This window comes from Leopardus geoffroyi, chromosome D1 (genome assembly GCF_018350155.1).
Source record: "Leopardus geoffroyi isolate Oge1 chromosome D1, O.geoffroyi_Oge1_pat1.0, whole genome shotgun sequence".
In the NCBI taxonomy this organism is placed as follows: Eukaryota; Metazoa; Chordata; class Mammalia; order Carnivora; family Felidae; genus Leopardus; species Leopardus geoffroyi.
The window spans coordinates 48556944-48570778 of record NC_059329.1 but is presented as its reverse complement, the minus strand read 5'-3'; the positions used below and the strand labels follow the sequence as shown (position 1 = coordinate 48570778).

The following is a 13835-nucleotide window of genomic DNA, read 5'->3' as shown; positions in this document are numbered from 1 at the left end:
AACAGAAAAAACAAAAGTGTTTTTTTTTTAAGAAAATACAATTAGCCATATTAAAACAGTCTAAAAAAATTAATCCTCAGTTTACTACAACAGTAATAAATGATAGTAAGGATTCTACTTCAATTGATTTTGTTCTTTAAATATTTGAAAATTTATTGATTAATGCTAAGGAGGCAAAGCTTTTCTAGTCAAGCCCACGTGGTCATTAGTTTAGTTCTATTCCAAGACTGTACACCTAACTGTTGTTGCCTGGACAATTAGCTCATAATGGGTGACTGGTCAGAATAGGGATCAGGCAAAAGGATGTGGAAGAATCCTAGGTGAGCTGGGCAAAGCCCAAGTACAGTCCTGTACTGTTGAGTTTATGAGCTCTTCATTGTTGTTGTTGTTACTCTAGCACAGAGAACAGAAGTATTGCCAATCATCTGGGCAGAGACCTAGATACTCTTGATATTTCAAGATTAAAAGCACAGCTATTAGAAAATTCCACAAATTCTGAGACAAGAGCCACAAGGAAGATACATTAGATATTTATGTAATAATTTCAGAGAGAAGGTAAGGCAAAAAGAAATGAGATGCTTGTCTTTTGTATTTTCTTCTGCGTCCACCCTGTCATACTTTCATACTTCCTGGCACTTATTAACTGATAGTAAGACTTGTAACACACAAGAAATTAATCATTCCTGTACAAAGTCTAAAGAAGCAAAAATAGATCATATAGTGTGACTCTATTATTTTTATAACAAATTACAGAATATCAGATCATTTTAAACATGGCTGTTTCCAATTTTGAGAGATAAATGTATACTGTAGTATAGCTGACAAAACTTTTATTTATATTAAACTATGGAATGATAAAAATAGAGTTATTTTAAAAATCTTTGTGGAGCCATTTTCAAAGAATGACTGATAGACTTTTCAAAGTGTAAAAATAAAAAGAATCCTTTTCAGAATATGATTGACTACAATTCAGTGCAATACTCATAGCATATTTATTCATTACATTTCAAATTATAATAATTACCATGCAAATTACTCATAAAGATATAAATCAAAGGATTTGTTACTAAAGGCATAGGAAATTTCTATAACTTACTTGGCTTAAGAATTTTTTTTTTAACAAACCATCCACCTAGCTATCTTGTTTAAAAAAGAAACATACCCATTTTACAATAAAACAATCATAAAATTTTTTGGCACTTATATGACAACAATGAAACTACTTAAATAAACTCCATTTCCACTACATTTTTATTGAATAAATGTTGAATAGGGTTCTTAATGGCATAAATGATTAGATAATGGAGAAATAATGGCATAGTAAATTATAAAGTAACACCTCTGAAATTAGATTTGAAATGAAATAATTTTTTGTTAAATTAACTATAATAGTTGTTGAAATAAATGGAAAATGGATTTAAATTGATAGGGCAATTAAAATAATTATTACCTAATTTCCTACTTAAAGTGGGTAATTATTCTTTATTGATGCTTTGACATCTCATAGATCTATAAATATATTTACCTCAGATTTAAAGAATTTGTTTTTGAGCAAAAGATGACCAAGAGCAAGTAAAATTCTCCCAATTAGCTTTTCCTATGAAATTTAAAATACATTTCACCTCATATTTTCAAAACGGTTATTTTACATTTATATATTATTATAGATTAATTAAAAAATAAATTTATAAAAGTTTTATATCTGCATGCTAGGATCAATCTACTGCATTTGTAATTGTACAGAAGTCATTTCAAACTGTCAAGAAAAGGTTGAGATATGGGGCGCCTGGGTGGCTCAGGTGGTTAAGCGGCCGACTGCAGCTCAGGTCACGATCTCGCGGTCCGTGAGTTCGAGCCCCGCGTCAGGCTCTGGGCTGATGGCTCAGAGCCTGGAGCCTGCTTCCGATTCTGTGTCTCCCTCTCTCTCTGCCCCTCCCCCATTCATGCTCTGTCTCTCTGTCTCAAAAATAAATAAAAAAAAATTAAAAAAAAAAAAAAAAGAAAAGGTTGAGATATATTTGGGGACTCTGATTTACACCCACTATAATAATAGTAAATGCCACAGGCTGACTGAGTTACAGAAAAGCTAAGGAAACAAATTACCACCATAAATAAGGTTAAGTCCAACAAAGGGAGTAACTATGCAGTTGACATGTGAAGCTGAAGATTGTACCAAGGCAATAAAATCACTATACTGTAGACATAAACATATCAGCTAAAAAGGAAATATTTTTTCCCTTGAAATTAGGTTTAAATACTTCCTTTTAACTGGTGACTCTGCTCAAGGTGAAACAAGCTATTTTTATTAAGAACAAGAAAATGTTTCTGAGGGTACAGAATTGGAAATTTTCCTTGATTTCTCTGACTTTGATGGAACATGGATACATTGAAAAGTAATCAGCATTTAATCAACACTCAGCCATAGACTTGATATTTAATTCAACATAAGTAAATATGTAGCTTATGTCTACAACCAGAACACAAATTTATTTACTGGTGGGGGTATCCATCTGTGTTATAAGATTGAACCTGTCCCCATTCATTCAACAAACATCTCCTGAGTACCTGCTATGAGTTGTATAAGCAGTTTCTATCAAGTGTGATCAATATAATGTAAAGGAAGGGATTGACCAAAACACTATAGAGATAGACATCCATATGAGTGAGTGTGGTTGAACCTGGCTGAAGCAATATTCTAAGCCTAGATGGTACCAATGATTTTTGGAGGAATACTTGATGAAGACAAATATGGGCTAAAACCACTGAGCAATCCAAACTTATCAGTTCGGAGGCACTGGGTGTTTCTTGCATATACAGTGTTAAAGCAGGGTCAGATGCCTATGTTATAGGACCATTCTGTTCCCTCATTAGGTAATATACTCTTCCTTTATTCCAGTCTAGACACACTTGTAGCCTTGATACTTCTCCAACACAGTGGACATACTCCTACCTTACAGCATTTGCTCTAGCTGTTTCCTCTGCCTGGAATATACTTCCTTCAGGGTTTTGTTCAAATCTTGATTTCTCTAGGATCCTGAACCTCACTTCCTATTTAATACTGTCTTCTAACCATATACCCCACTTTTTTATACTGATCTACTTTTCATTTTTCCTTAGCACTTATCACTTTGTAACATATGTCACCCATGTAGTTTATTTTTTTTATTGTCAGTCTCCTTGATGAAAATATAAAATCCATTAAAACAGGGATTTTTGTCATTTTATTTTATGCAATAGAACAAGGCCAGTTATATAGTGACCTAATAATTATGTATTAAAGGAATGAATGAGGGGCGCTTGGATGGCTCAGTCGGTTAAGCGTCCTTCTTCAGCTCTGGTCATGTTCTCATGGTTTGTGAGTTTGAGCCTCATGTAGGGCTCAGTGCTGACAGCTCAGAGCCTGGAGCCTGCTTTGGATTCTGTGTCTCTCTCTTTCTCTGTGCCTCCCCTGCTTGTGCTCTGTCTCTCTCAAAAATAAATAAACATTAGAAAAAATTTAAAAAAATAAAAAAGGAATGAATAATGAACAATGAATAAAGATATTAGGGGCGCCTGGGTGGCTCAGTCGGTTGGGTGGCCGACTTCGGCGCAGGTCATGATCTCGCAGTCCGTGAGTTCGAGCCCCGCGTCAGGCCCTGTGCTGACAGCTCAGAGCCTGAAGCCTGTTTCAGATTCTGTGTCTCCCTCTCTCTGACCCTCCCCCATTCATGCTCTGTCTCTCTCTGTCTCAAAAATATATAAACATTAAAAAAAATTTAAAAAAAGATATTAATATAAGACGAGGAAGAAAGCCTCCCCTAAGAGATGAAGCTTGTGGCCTTAATGAACAAGGAACAGCTAAAAAAGTGGACACTGTTGGTTGGAGTGGATAATTGTATGAGGCACTACATGCCTCAGGTGAACTCTGATCTCTGTCCCGAGTCTGCACAGAGTTTATGCCAACCACTGAGCAGGCAATGGGGCAACAGTAGACCCAGCTTCACATCCTGATTCCTTCATCAACTGACTATATAAATTGGAGCCACAATGGTCTCGTCTGTGATAAAGGAGTAAGTATATCCATGTTCCATAGTAGTTAGCACATAAAAGATGCTTGATAAATAAAAATTCTCTGTTCTCAATAAGCTCTCAGGTTGTCTTGAGAAAAAGATATTTAAACACCTTGACATGATTTAACTGGCTAGAACGAGTTCTATAATGGCACTAGTGTTATGTGAGCCCAGAGGAGAACATGACTTACTTAGAGGAAGAGAAGAATCAACAAGAGGTTTAGGAATTGGGCTGAACTTTGAAGGTTAATTTAAAATCAGTAACAGAGAACACACCTTTCAAACCAACACATCCTCTGGATTCCCGGCTGACAAAAGGACTAACAAGTCAGCTGTACATTACACAATGCTCATAAAATCCTGGCTTTCCGGGGCTGGAAATTGAGACAGAAATGCCTGGCAAACACTCAACATATGTACTTAAAATAAGCCAGAAAGGTTTCTAACAAGATAAATACAGTGAGGATTATGAAGATGTAAGTAAAGAGCATTTCAAATAGCAAAAACATTGATTTTACAGAGGTACCCAATTTATAGAATTGATCATCATTTTGAAAATTAGCATCCATGATGAAGAAATGGCCCTGGACCATCAGGTAATGACAAACTAATCATTTATAAAACAGTGAAAACAGTTGGTAGGTCTCACCAAAAACACTGACCTTAACATAATCTACTATGGAATGTTTGGCTATTAAGAATAGTACTAAACATGCCTATGCATGTGCCAGTAATAAACAAAGCTGACACAGAAATATGTAAATATTAGAATCACAAAGGGAAGTAAAATTAGTGGATGTTTCTGAATGCGAGTAAAGAAAACAAACAGGTGAAACTTAAACACCTAATTCCCGAGGCAATTAAAAACCGATGTGTTTGACAAACCCGTTATGTGCAAACAGGAATCCGGGATTACACCTATCTTCTACAGCTGGGTTCCTCTTTCCATATTTCTTGCATATCCCCACCAAAGTGAAACTCCTCAGGTTAAGAAAGCAGGGAAAGACCTCTCTGACCTCAGCCGTAGCAATTTCTTACTTGACACATCCCCAAAGGCAAGGGAATTAAAAGCAAAAATGAACTGGGACCTTATGAAGATAAAAAGTTTCTGCACAGCAAAGGAAACAACCAACAAAACTAAAAGGCAACCAACGGAATGGGAAAAGATATTTTCAAATGACATATCAGACAAAGGGAAGGGCTAGTATCCAAAATCTATAAAGAGCTCACCAAACTCCACACCCAAAAAACAAATAACCCAGTGAAGAAATGGGCAGAAAACATGAATAGACACTTTTCTAAAGAAGACATCCGGATGGCCAACAGGCACATGAAAAGATGCTCAATCTCGCTCCTCATTAGGGAAATACAAATCAAAACCACACTCAGATATCACCTCACGCCAGTCAGAGTGGCCAAAATGAACAAATCAGGAGACTACAGATGCTGGAGAGGATGTGGAGAAACGGGAACCCTCTTGCACTGTTGGTGGCCATGCAAACTGGTGCAGCCACTCTGGAAAACAGTGTGGAGGTTCCTCAGAAAATTAAAAATAGACCTACCCTATGACCCAGCAATAGCACTGCTAGAAATTGACCCAAGGGATACAGGAGTACTGATGCATAGGGGCACTTGTACCCCAATGTTTATAGCAGCACTCTCAACAATAGCCAAATTATGGAAAGAGCCTAAATGTCCATCAACTGATGAATGGATAAAGAAACTGTGGTTTATATACACAATGGAGTACTACGTGGCAATGAGAAAGAATGAAATATGGCCCTTTGTAGCAACGTGGATGGAACTGGAGAGTGTGATGCTAAGTGAAATAAGCCATACAGAGAAAGACAGATAGCATATGGTTTCACTCTTATGTGGATCCTGAGAAACTTAACAGAAACCCATGGGAGAGGGAAAGGAAAAAAAAAAAAAAAAAGAGGTTAGAGTGGAAGAGAGCCAAAGCATAAGGGACTCTTAAAAACTGAGGACAAACTGAGGGCTGATGGGGGGTGGGAGAGAGGAGAGGGTGGGGGATGGGTATTAAGGAGGGCACCTTTTGGGATGAGCACTGGGTGTTGTATGGAAACCAATTTGACAACAAACTTCATATATCGAAAAAAAAAAAAAAAAAAGAAACTCCTCAGGTTAGCATAGGACATTCAGGCATAGGAAAAGGAATGTCTGAATCTTGTTAAAACCTTTAATTTAACCTTGTTCCACACAAAACCTTTTCTTCATGCTATAAAGTAGAGCAAGAGGAGGAACAGATCATGGTTCACCCTTTTCCGTTGTTGCCTGCCTACACTGGAGAGCAGGTGCTAATGAGGGTGGGGAACTGAAAGCAAAATTCTTGGCAGCAGAGACTGATGCATTGTGCTTGAGAAGCTCAGAATAAAAACTCAAATGTTTCAAAGAGTTGTACCATTACAGTCTTCCCAGATATTCGTTGTGGGCGTAAAGAATTAATCCCCATGATGTCTTATAACCATTCGATAACTTGGTTCAACTTCATTTTATGTGACTTTACCAGGAGAACACTCTTGGGGCTTCTCCAAACAACTAAATATTATTAAGCAGTCTGTTTCTTCAGAGTTTATCTAGGATCTGCTAGGTAAGGTGTTTACTGCTTTACAGAAAACATTCTGTACATTCTGACTACATGTTTTTATTAAAGGAAACAGAATCCATCCTGAACCCTGGCTTAGAAAAGACCTGTTTTAGAAAACACCCACCCATGAAGTCATTTTAGCTTCGAAATGTGCAAGCATTTCAGTTAAAAAACAACACACAAAACTTTACCTGTGAATCTGGTCCACACAGATAACAGACTATTTGACATCTCTTCCCCTCCAGAAAGATAACTTTGCTTAGATAAATACCAAAAATGCACATTTCATTTTAATTTGAAAGACTAATTAACTCACTGGGCACTGTTGGCATGGTTAATTAGAAGCCAAAGCTTTATTTACTCACTTTCTGGATTCTCCCTGTGTCCAAAAGACAAAATTTAGGGTTGAATGAAGTGGTTCTGTTTAAAATTCCACGGCACTGGCTAAGCATGCTCAATTCTGCTTAAAGAATCTCTCACAGATCGCCCAAGTAACTTAACAGAGTCAATTTTCCAAACTTTTTCTCTATGTACCTCAAAATTCCCACTCATTCTTTTAGCACATCACTTTGACTATTTTATTGTGAAAAGTCCTGTGTTTTATTGTTTTTCTCATTCATTTTTTTCTAAACCTAAACCTTCCCTCCTACTCTGGAACTTTACTCATTATTTCTCCCCCAGCACCCAATATTAAACTTTTTACCATGATGTTTTTCTTCTTTGGCTTTGACCCTGCCTCTGTCCTAGCCTGAGAACATCTAACCTTGAACTTCCCCCAGCCTCCTCACTGTTAAGCACTGAAGCTTTTACACGGTTACCTACAGTTAATGTTAACCTTAAAAACAAATCTGCCAGTTATTTTACCAGCAAAAAATGAGTTTATGTGGCAATAGAAGAGAAATGCAATTCAGAACAAACAAGCTATAGCAAAACCATAGGCAAGTCTGGAGAACAAAGGAGAGAAGCACTCTTTTGTAGAGGAAAGGAGAAATTTGGAAGGGCTGTTATAAACAAAAAGCTTATTGGAGTAAACTGGGAGTATAGTGACTTTTCATTGGCTGAGTTGAGAGTCTCTCAGTGATTGGGCTGTTGCCAGGGGAAAAGGAAAAGCTTTATTCCTCCTGCTGGATACAAAAGTAGCAGCTAAAATCCAAAGGCCTTGCAAGGTATATCTTTCCTTTTGGGTCTGCAATTGACCACAAGCGTTAGGCATGAGAGCTCCCCCTTCTGGCCTCTCGACTCTATTTTAGTGGTTTTTCTTTTCTAATTTTCACCTTGCTGTTTTCTTCTTCTTTTTTCTTAAATATTTATTTTTACTTTTGAGATAGAGATAGAGATAGAGATAGAGAGAAACAGAGTGTGAGCAGGGGACGGGAAGAGAGAGGGGAGACACAGAATCCAAAGCAGGCTCCAGGTTCTTAGCTGTTAGCACAGAGCTGGGCTCAGGACTTGAACCCACAAACCTTGAGATCATGACCTGAGCTGAAGTCGGATGCTTAACTGACTAAGCCACCCAGACGTGCCAGCACCACATTACTGTTTTCTCATCAGAAACATTCTTCTCAATCTTTATCCATCTTGCTCAATACATCACAACTGACTCAAGTGGCATCTGCTGAGTTGAACTATGTCCCATCAAAAAATATGTTACGGTCCTAGGTAACTGGTGACTTTGAATGTGACTTTATTTGGAAACAGGGTCTTTGCAGATGTAATCAATTTACGATGAGTTTATGCTGACTATACTTTCTTAGTAAGAAGATGAAAATTTAGACACAGAAACAGACACACAGGAAACAGTGCAGGTGATGACAAAGGCAGAGGTTGTGGTGATGTATCTATAAACCTAATAGTGCCAAGGACTGCAAGCAACCACCAAAAAAGAGACATGGAACAAACTCTCTCAGGGCTCCCCAGAGGAATAAATCTTGCTGATACCTTGATCTCAGATCTAGGCCCCAGAATGTTGAGAAGATAACTTTCTGTTGTTTCAAGTCACCCAGTTTGTGGTAATTTGTTACAGTAGTTCCAGTAAACTAAGATCTAATCTTTATGGTCTGAGTGGTTGTGCATATCTATCTCCTTTCTTTCCAATGGAAATCTTACTTATTATTTATTTATTTTTATTTTTTGTTTTAGTGTCATTCTCTCTTGTGATGAAGATGACTGAGGTAACTACGAACCAGTTCCGGCATGCAAAGAGCCCAGCCAGTAATACAGAATTTTCTTCCAAAAGGCCAGAAAAATTTTGATGGGCCTTTGCTCTTTCTGCATTACATAAAACATTACCTATTGCTTTTTCATTCCTATACTCACAACATGAGATTGCCCTGTTTCTTCTCTATTTCTCTTACTACTTCTCTCCTCTTTTTATTTATCTTCATTTTATTGCTGTAAATCAGTGATTCTAAGAATGTGATCCTCATACCAGTGGCATTAGCATCATGTAGGAGCTTGTTGGATTTGCAAAATTGAGGGCCCATGCCAGATATCCTGAATCAGAAACCCCAGGGATGCATGCTAAATTTGATGACCATCACTCTAAAATAATATTCTCCAAAGTATATTCCACAAAATCTCATTCTCTCTATACTCTCTTTCTTGTCTCATTTACCATGGCTAGGTGTCCAAACTTCCTGTACCTCCATCACTCTTTCAGGCTTGATTTCTTGCCTTAAACTCCTAAGCTTGAAAGAATGCACTCATAACTTCCCTTCAAAACTGACCTCCTTTCCTGTCTTCTGTGTTTTCCAATTAAATTAATATTTCAGATTGAACTGGAAGCTGTTTAATGTTTGACATCACACTTATTCACCAGTAGATCCCAGAGACTATTATAATATCTGGCAGACAGTTACTGGGCAATATTTATTGTAATAAAGTATAATACAGTAGTTATTATGTTTTGTCAGAAGCCTCAGTGAATATAAATATAAATGTGAATGTAAAACTCCTCTCTCTACGACTATTTCAATAAACCAAGTATTTATCCAATCATGCCTGTTTTCTTGTAAAAGCCTCATGACCACATTCCCTGATTCCAATCTTTCCCTGCCTGATTCTCTGATCTATTCTGCAAATATTTTCCAGGTTATTTTTTTTTCCAAATTCTTTTTTCGTCATGTTGCTCTATTACTTGAAATTGTCTATCACTGTTGACTTTCTGTAGGAACTCTGCATACCCTTTCTCACTATTCCTTATTTCCTGCTACTAAGCTTCCCCCAGGCAAGCTGACCTTGCTGTAGTGTTTTGATTTAGCTTGTGTTGTTACCCTTGTTCTCCGCATTTGAAATACCTTCACCAACTTAATTTTCAAGAACACTCAGGTCTTTGCCAACTCAAACTCACAAGGGTACTTCATTTCTAAGTTGAACTCCAGTAGAACCAATGATATATATCAGCCTTTTCACTTCTATTTAAATAGAATGAGTTAACCAATTCAACAAACATTTATTGATGACTAGCTTAAACAATGTGATTATATCAGTGAGTCAGAGATCTATGGTTCTTTTCTAGTGGAGGGTAGGACAAGAAATGAGAAAAACCAAACCACCTCAGTGTGGTAAGTGTTGGTAGGAGAGGAACAGGGGCTATGGGCACACAGAGGTGGGTTGCCTATCTTGAGTGTCAGAGAAGGCTGACTGGGGGTCCTAATATCCAATCTGAGACCTGGAAGATGAAAGTGACCCAGGATAAAAAGGAGGAATTGGGGAGAGAACATCCTGCAGAGGGAAAAATGCATTAAAAGACCCACAGTTTGAGAAAATGAAAATAATTCAGGGGAAAGCAACAAATAGTCTTTAGCAAAATACTAGCTCCAAGAGAAGAAACTAACTTTTTCAACGTTTATTTATTTTTGGGACAGAGAGAGACAGAGCATGAACGGGGGAGGGGCAGAGAGAGAGGGAGACACAGAATCGGAAACAGGCTCCAGGCTCTGAGCCATCAGCCCACAGCCTGACACGGGGCTCGAACTCACGGACCGCGAGATCGTGACCTGGCTGAAGTTGGACGCTTCACCGACTGCACCACCCAGGCGCCCCGAGAAGAAACTAACTTTTGTACTCACCAATGTACACTTAGTCCCTGGACTGAACCTAAGAAATAGTTTGACTATTTCTAAATGAATGACTGGGGACAGGAAGACACTTTCTCCACTGAATTAGGAGGGAAGACAAAAGGATGACACAGATAAAGGTTAGGATAATAGGTTTAATGTCAGGACACTAAAAGAGTTCTCATCTTCAATTTACTCTCATAACAAGAAATTATGCTTGTTTGAAATTAAGCCAAGAATGAGGGAATTAGTGAGGTTAGAGATTTGAAGAAAGTGCGGAAATTTGAAAGAGCTATTATAGAAAATAGAAGGGATAATTGATTACAGAAATTCAGAAAAATTGTAAGGAATTGTTGATTGTCTAATTAATGACTACGAATTAATGATTGCACTAATCTGATATGTATTTTTTTTCCTTTAGCAATTGTCTGGGTATAAGCATAGAAAATGTAAGTAGTTAGATTAAGTAACTTTACAAAATAATCTTTTTTTGCTTTGATTTTCTCCAACTAAATTATATGATCCTAGAAAGCAGGAGTTGCATAAAATAGACCATATTTAGCATGGCACTCGCATATAGTAATTTCTCAATAAATAGTTTAATGATTGAATTGTTAAAAGACCAAATGACCATATGGCATAGGTATTCTTTTAAATTTAAAGCATAGCACATTAACAGAGATGTGTATACTTCAGCTGAGTACTTTACTCAATAAAAAAAAATGCACCAGAATAACTCATAATGAATATTTTTAATGTGCCAATAACTATGTTGAATGCCTAAGAATTAATGGAGAGTACATCAGTGTCTATTTTGTTTAAAGGAACAATAGAAAAATATAAAAATATTTACTCTGTTAACTCCAAGAATGACCAACATAACTTGCTTTCATCCTTACAAATGAAATACCAGTTCCAATCATAGTTGACTGCTCATGGGACCATATGACAGAATGTAATTAGATGCTTTCTTACTGTTTTACAGTCTGTTTTATTGTACTTGAAATGGAATATCCTCCATGCTTCCAGCATTGAAATATAACCTAAGTGATAGACACTGCCTCTACCTATCAACTGCATCTGTCTGTGTGGTTTTCCCAGGTCAATTCTAGCTTCCAGTGCAAACCAAGGTCATTAACGTTCACCTCTGAATAAAAGCCATCAAAGTAAACGATGATTTAAAAGATGTAAAAATTATCTCACATGTTGAAGATTGATGGGAATGTCTTAGCTGGCAGGGTTGTTGCTGGGGAAAGCAGACTGGAAAATGTGAAGGGTTAATTGAATAGGTCTCTGCAAAGTTTTTCCTAATTCCCACCCTTTTAAATTTAAAGTAATCTCTCTCCATGACCACATAGAATGCTATCTTCTAATGACACATCATTTTCTACATTTAATTATAGTTATTTAAAGGAAGTTTTAATATTTAGAACAGGCAATAGCTGGTGTAGTATGGACACCAACTAACCAGAAAAGGTACCTGCCATAAACAATTCTATGGTATGTACCATCTAACTGCCAGCTGTGCCGTAAAAAAAATTTCATCCCCCCCTCTATGCTGACAGTTATCATTTTGAAGGTAGAGAGAATAATAATGCTTTTATTTATGTTCCCCAGGCATGTTATAAATGAAGTAGATATTTCAAAATTAATTTTTAAAATCAATTAATGAATTAAATAAAGATCACTGAATACTTTTTTCATGAGCATGCCTTAATTGTGCAGGGAAAGGGTTCAGGTTAGTAAAATAAAGTGGTAGGTTATGTCATTCATTCACTAAAAACACTCAGTTCTACTTGCTATTAGTTTTCTAGGGCTGCCAGAACAAAGTGCCACAAACTGGAATCCTTAACAGAAATTTTTCGTCTGAGAATTCTGAAGATCAGAAGTGCAGATCAGGGGCAATTCCTTCTGAGGACAGGAAAATCTGCTTCCTGTCTCTCTCCTAGTTTATGGTGGATTGCTGGACATCTTGGGAATTCCTTGGGTTATAGGAATATGCCCCCCCCCCCAAATTCTGCCTTCATCTTCACATGATGTCCCCTGTGTGTGCGTGACCCTGTGTCCAACTTTCCTCTTTTTATAAGGATACCAGTCGTATCAGATTAGGGCCCACCATAATGACCACATTCTAACTTGATCATCAGCAAAAACCCTATTTTCAGTTAAGAATATATATACACAGGTACTATGATTTAAGAATTCAAAATATTTTGGGAGGACTCAATTCAATACATGACACCAGCACTGGGAAAGATAAACATGAAGAGGACACAGTTCCTGTCCTCAAGGAGCTCATAAAACAGTGCTTTAGAGGAATGGCAGACAGTAAGGTCAGGGAAAAGTTTTTGGAGACAGTGATAGTGGAGCTGAGTCCTGTTCAATGGCTAGAAGAGAGACAGGGAGAGCAATTCCAAGCAGTAAGAGGAATTCTAGGCATTGAGAGGAATTCTAAGCAGAACTTCTAGAAAAGTATACACAGCCTTGATCATTAGTCAAAGGAGCCAAGCCAATGGGTTAGGAGGAGATAATAAGAAGACAAGCTAAGTGAAATAGAGGCTCATAAGGTTCCAGAGGTGCTGTGTTAAGAAGTCTGGACACTGTATTAGAGGCAATGGGAAGCCTTTGAAGAGTTTTAAGGAGGGGAACGACATGACCAGGTTTGATCTCTTAATTCTCCTCATTAGTGGTGGCTGTTGTTTGAAAATACATTAAATTGTAATCTGTGTTGTCAAGACGATGTTCTATTTTTTATAATAAAGCATAATTTACTTCTTTCTCACATTTTGGTGTTTCGTTCTTCACTATATTCAGTTATCACTCATTAAAACACATTTTGGAGAAACTTTTTTTTCTCAATCCTATGTTCATGATCTAGTTTGAAACATATTAGCTTTTTCTGGTCCCCCCTCCCCGTTCCTTCTTTGTCACAGCCTATTCATAAAACTAAACTTTGAAATTTAAAAATATAACATCCACAGGCAGTTGTAACCTGCTAAGAATCTAAACAGTTAACCCTAAATTCATAAATTCATTTATCAGCATATTGTAATTCATCAGTTTCAAATGGGCATTTTCAGCAGATATCTGATCTCAGTGTTTCATTTGATTATCCTTATG

General features: G+C 37.2%; 1 protein-coding gene and 1 long non-coding RNA gene across 30 annotated transcripts in view; one reads left to right on the top strand and one right to left on the bottom strand.

Moving 5' to 3' along the window:
• The window catches only part of DLG2 (discs large MAGUK scaffold protein 2), a 2060218-nt gene that overhangs the window by 490635 nt on the left and 1555748 nt on the right, over positions 1 to 13835 (bottom strand). The window lies entirely within an intron of this gene.
• Positions 208 to 9651, top strand: LOC123601080. The gene is made up of 2 exons (XR_006713959.1): positions 208 to 555; positions 8797 to 9651. It is a non-coding gene; the product is annotated as an uncharacterized LOC123601080 (long non-coding RNA).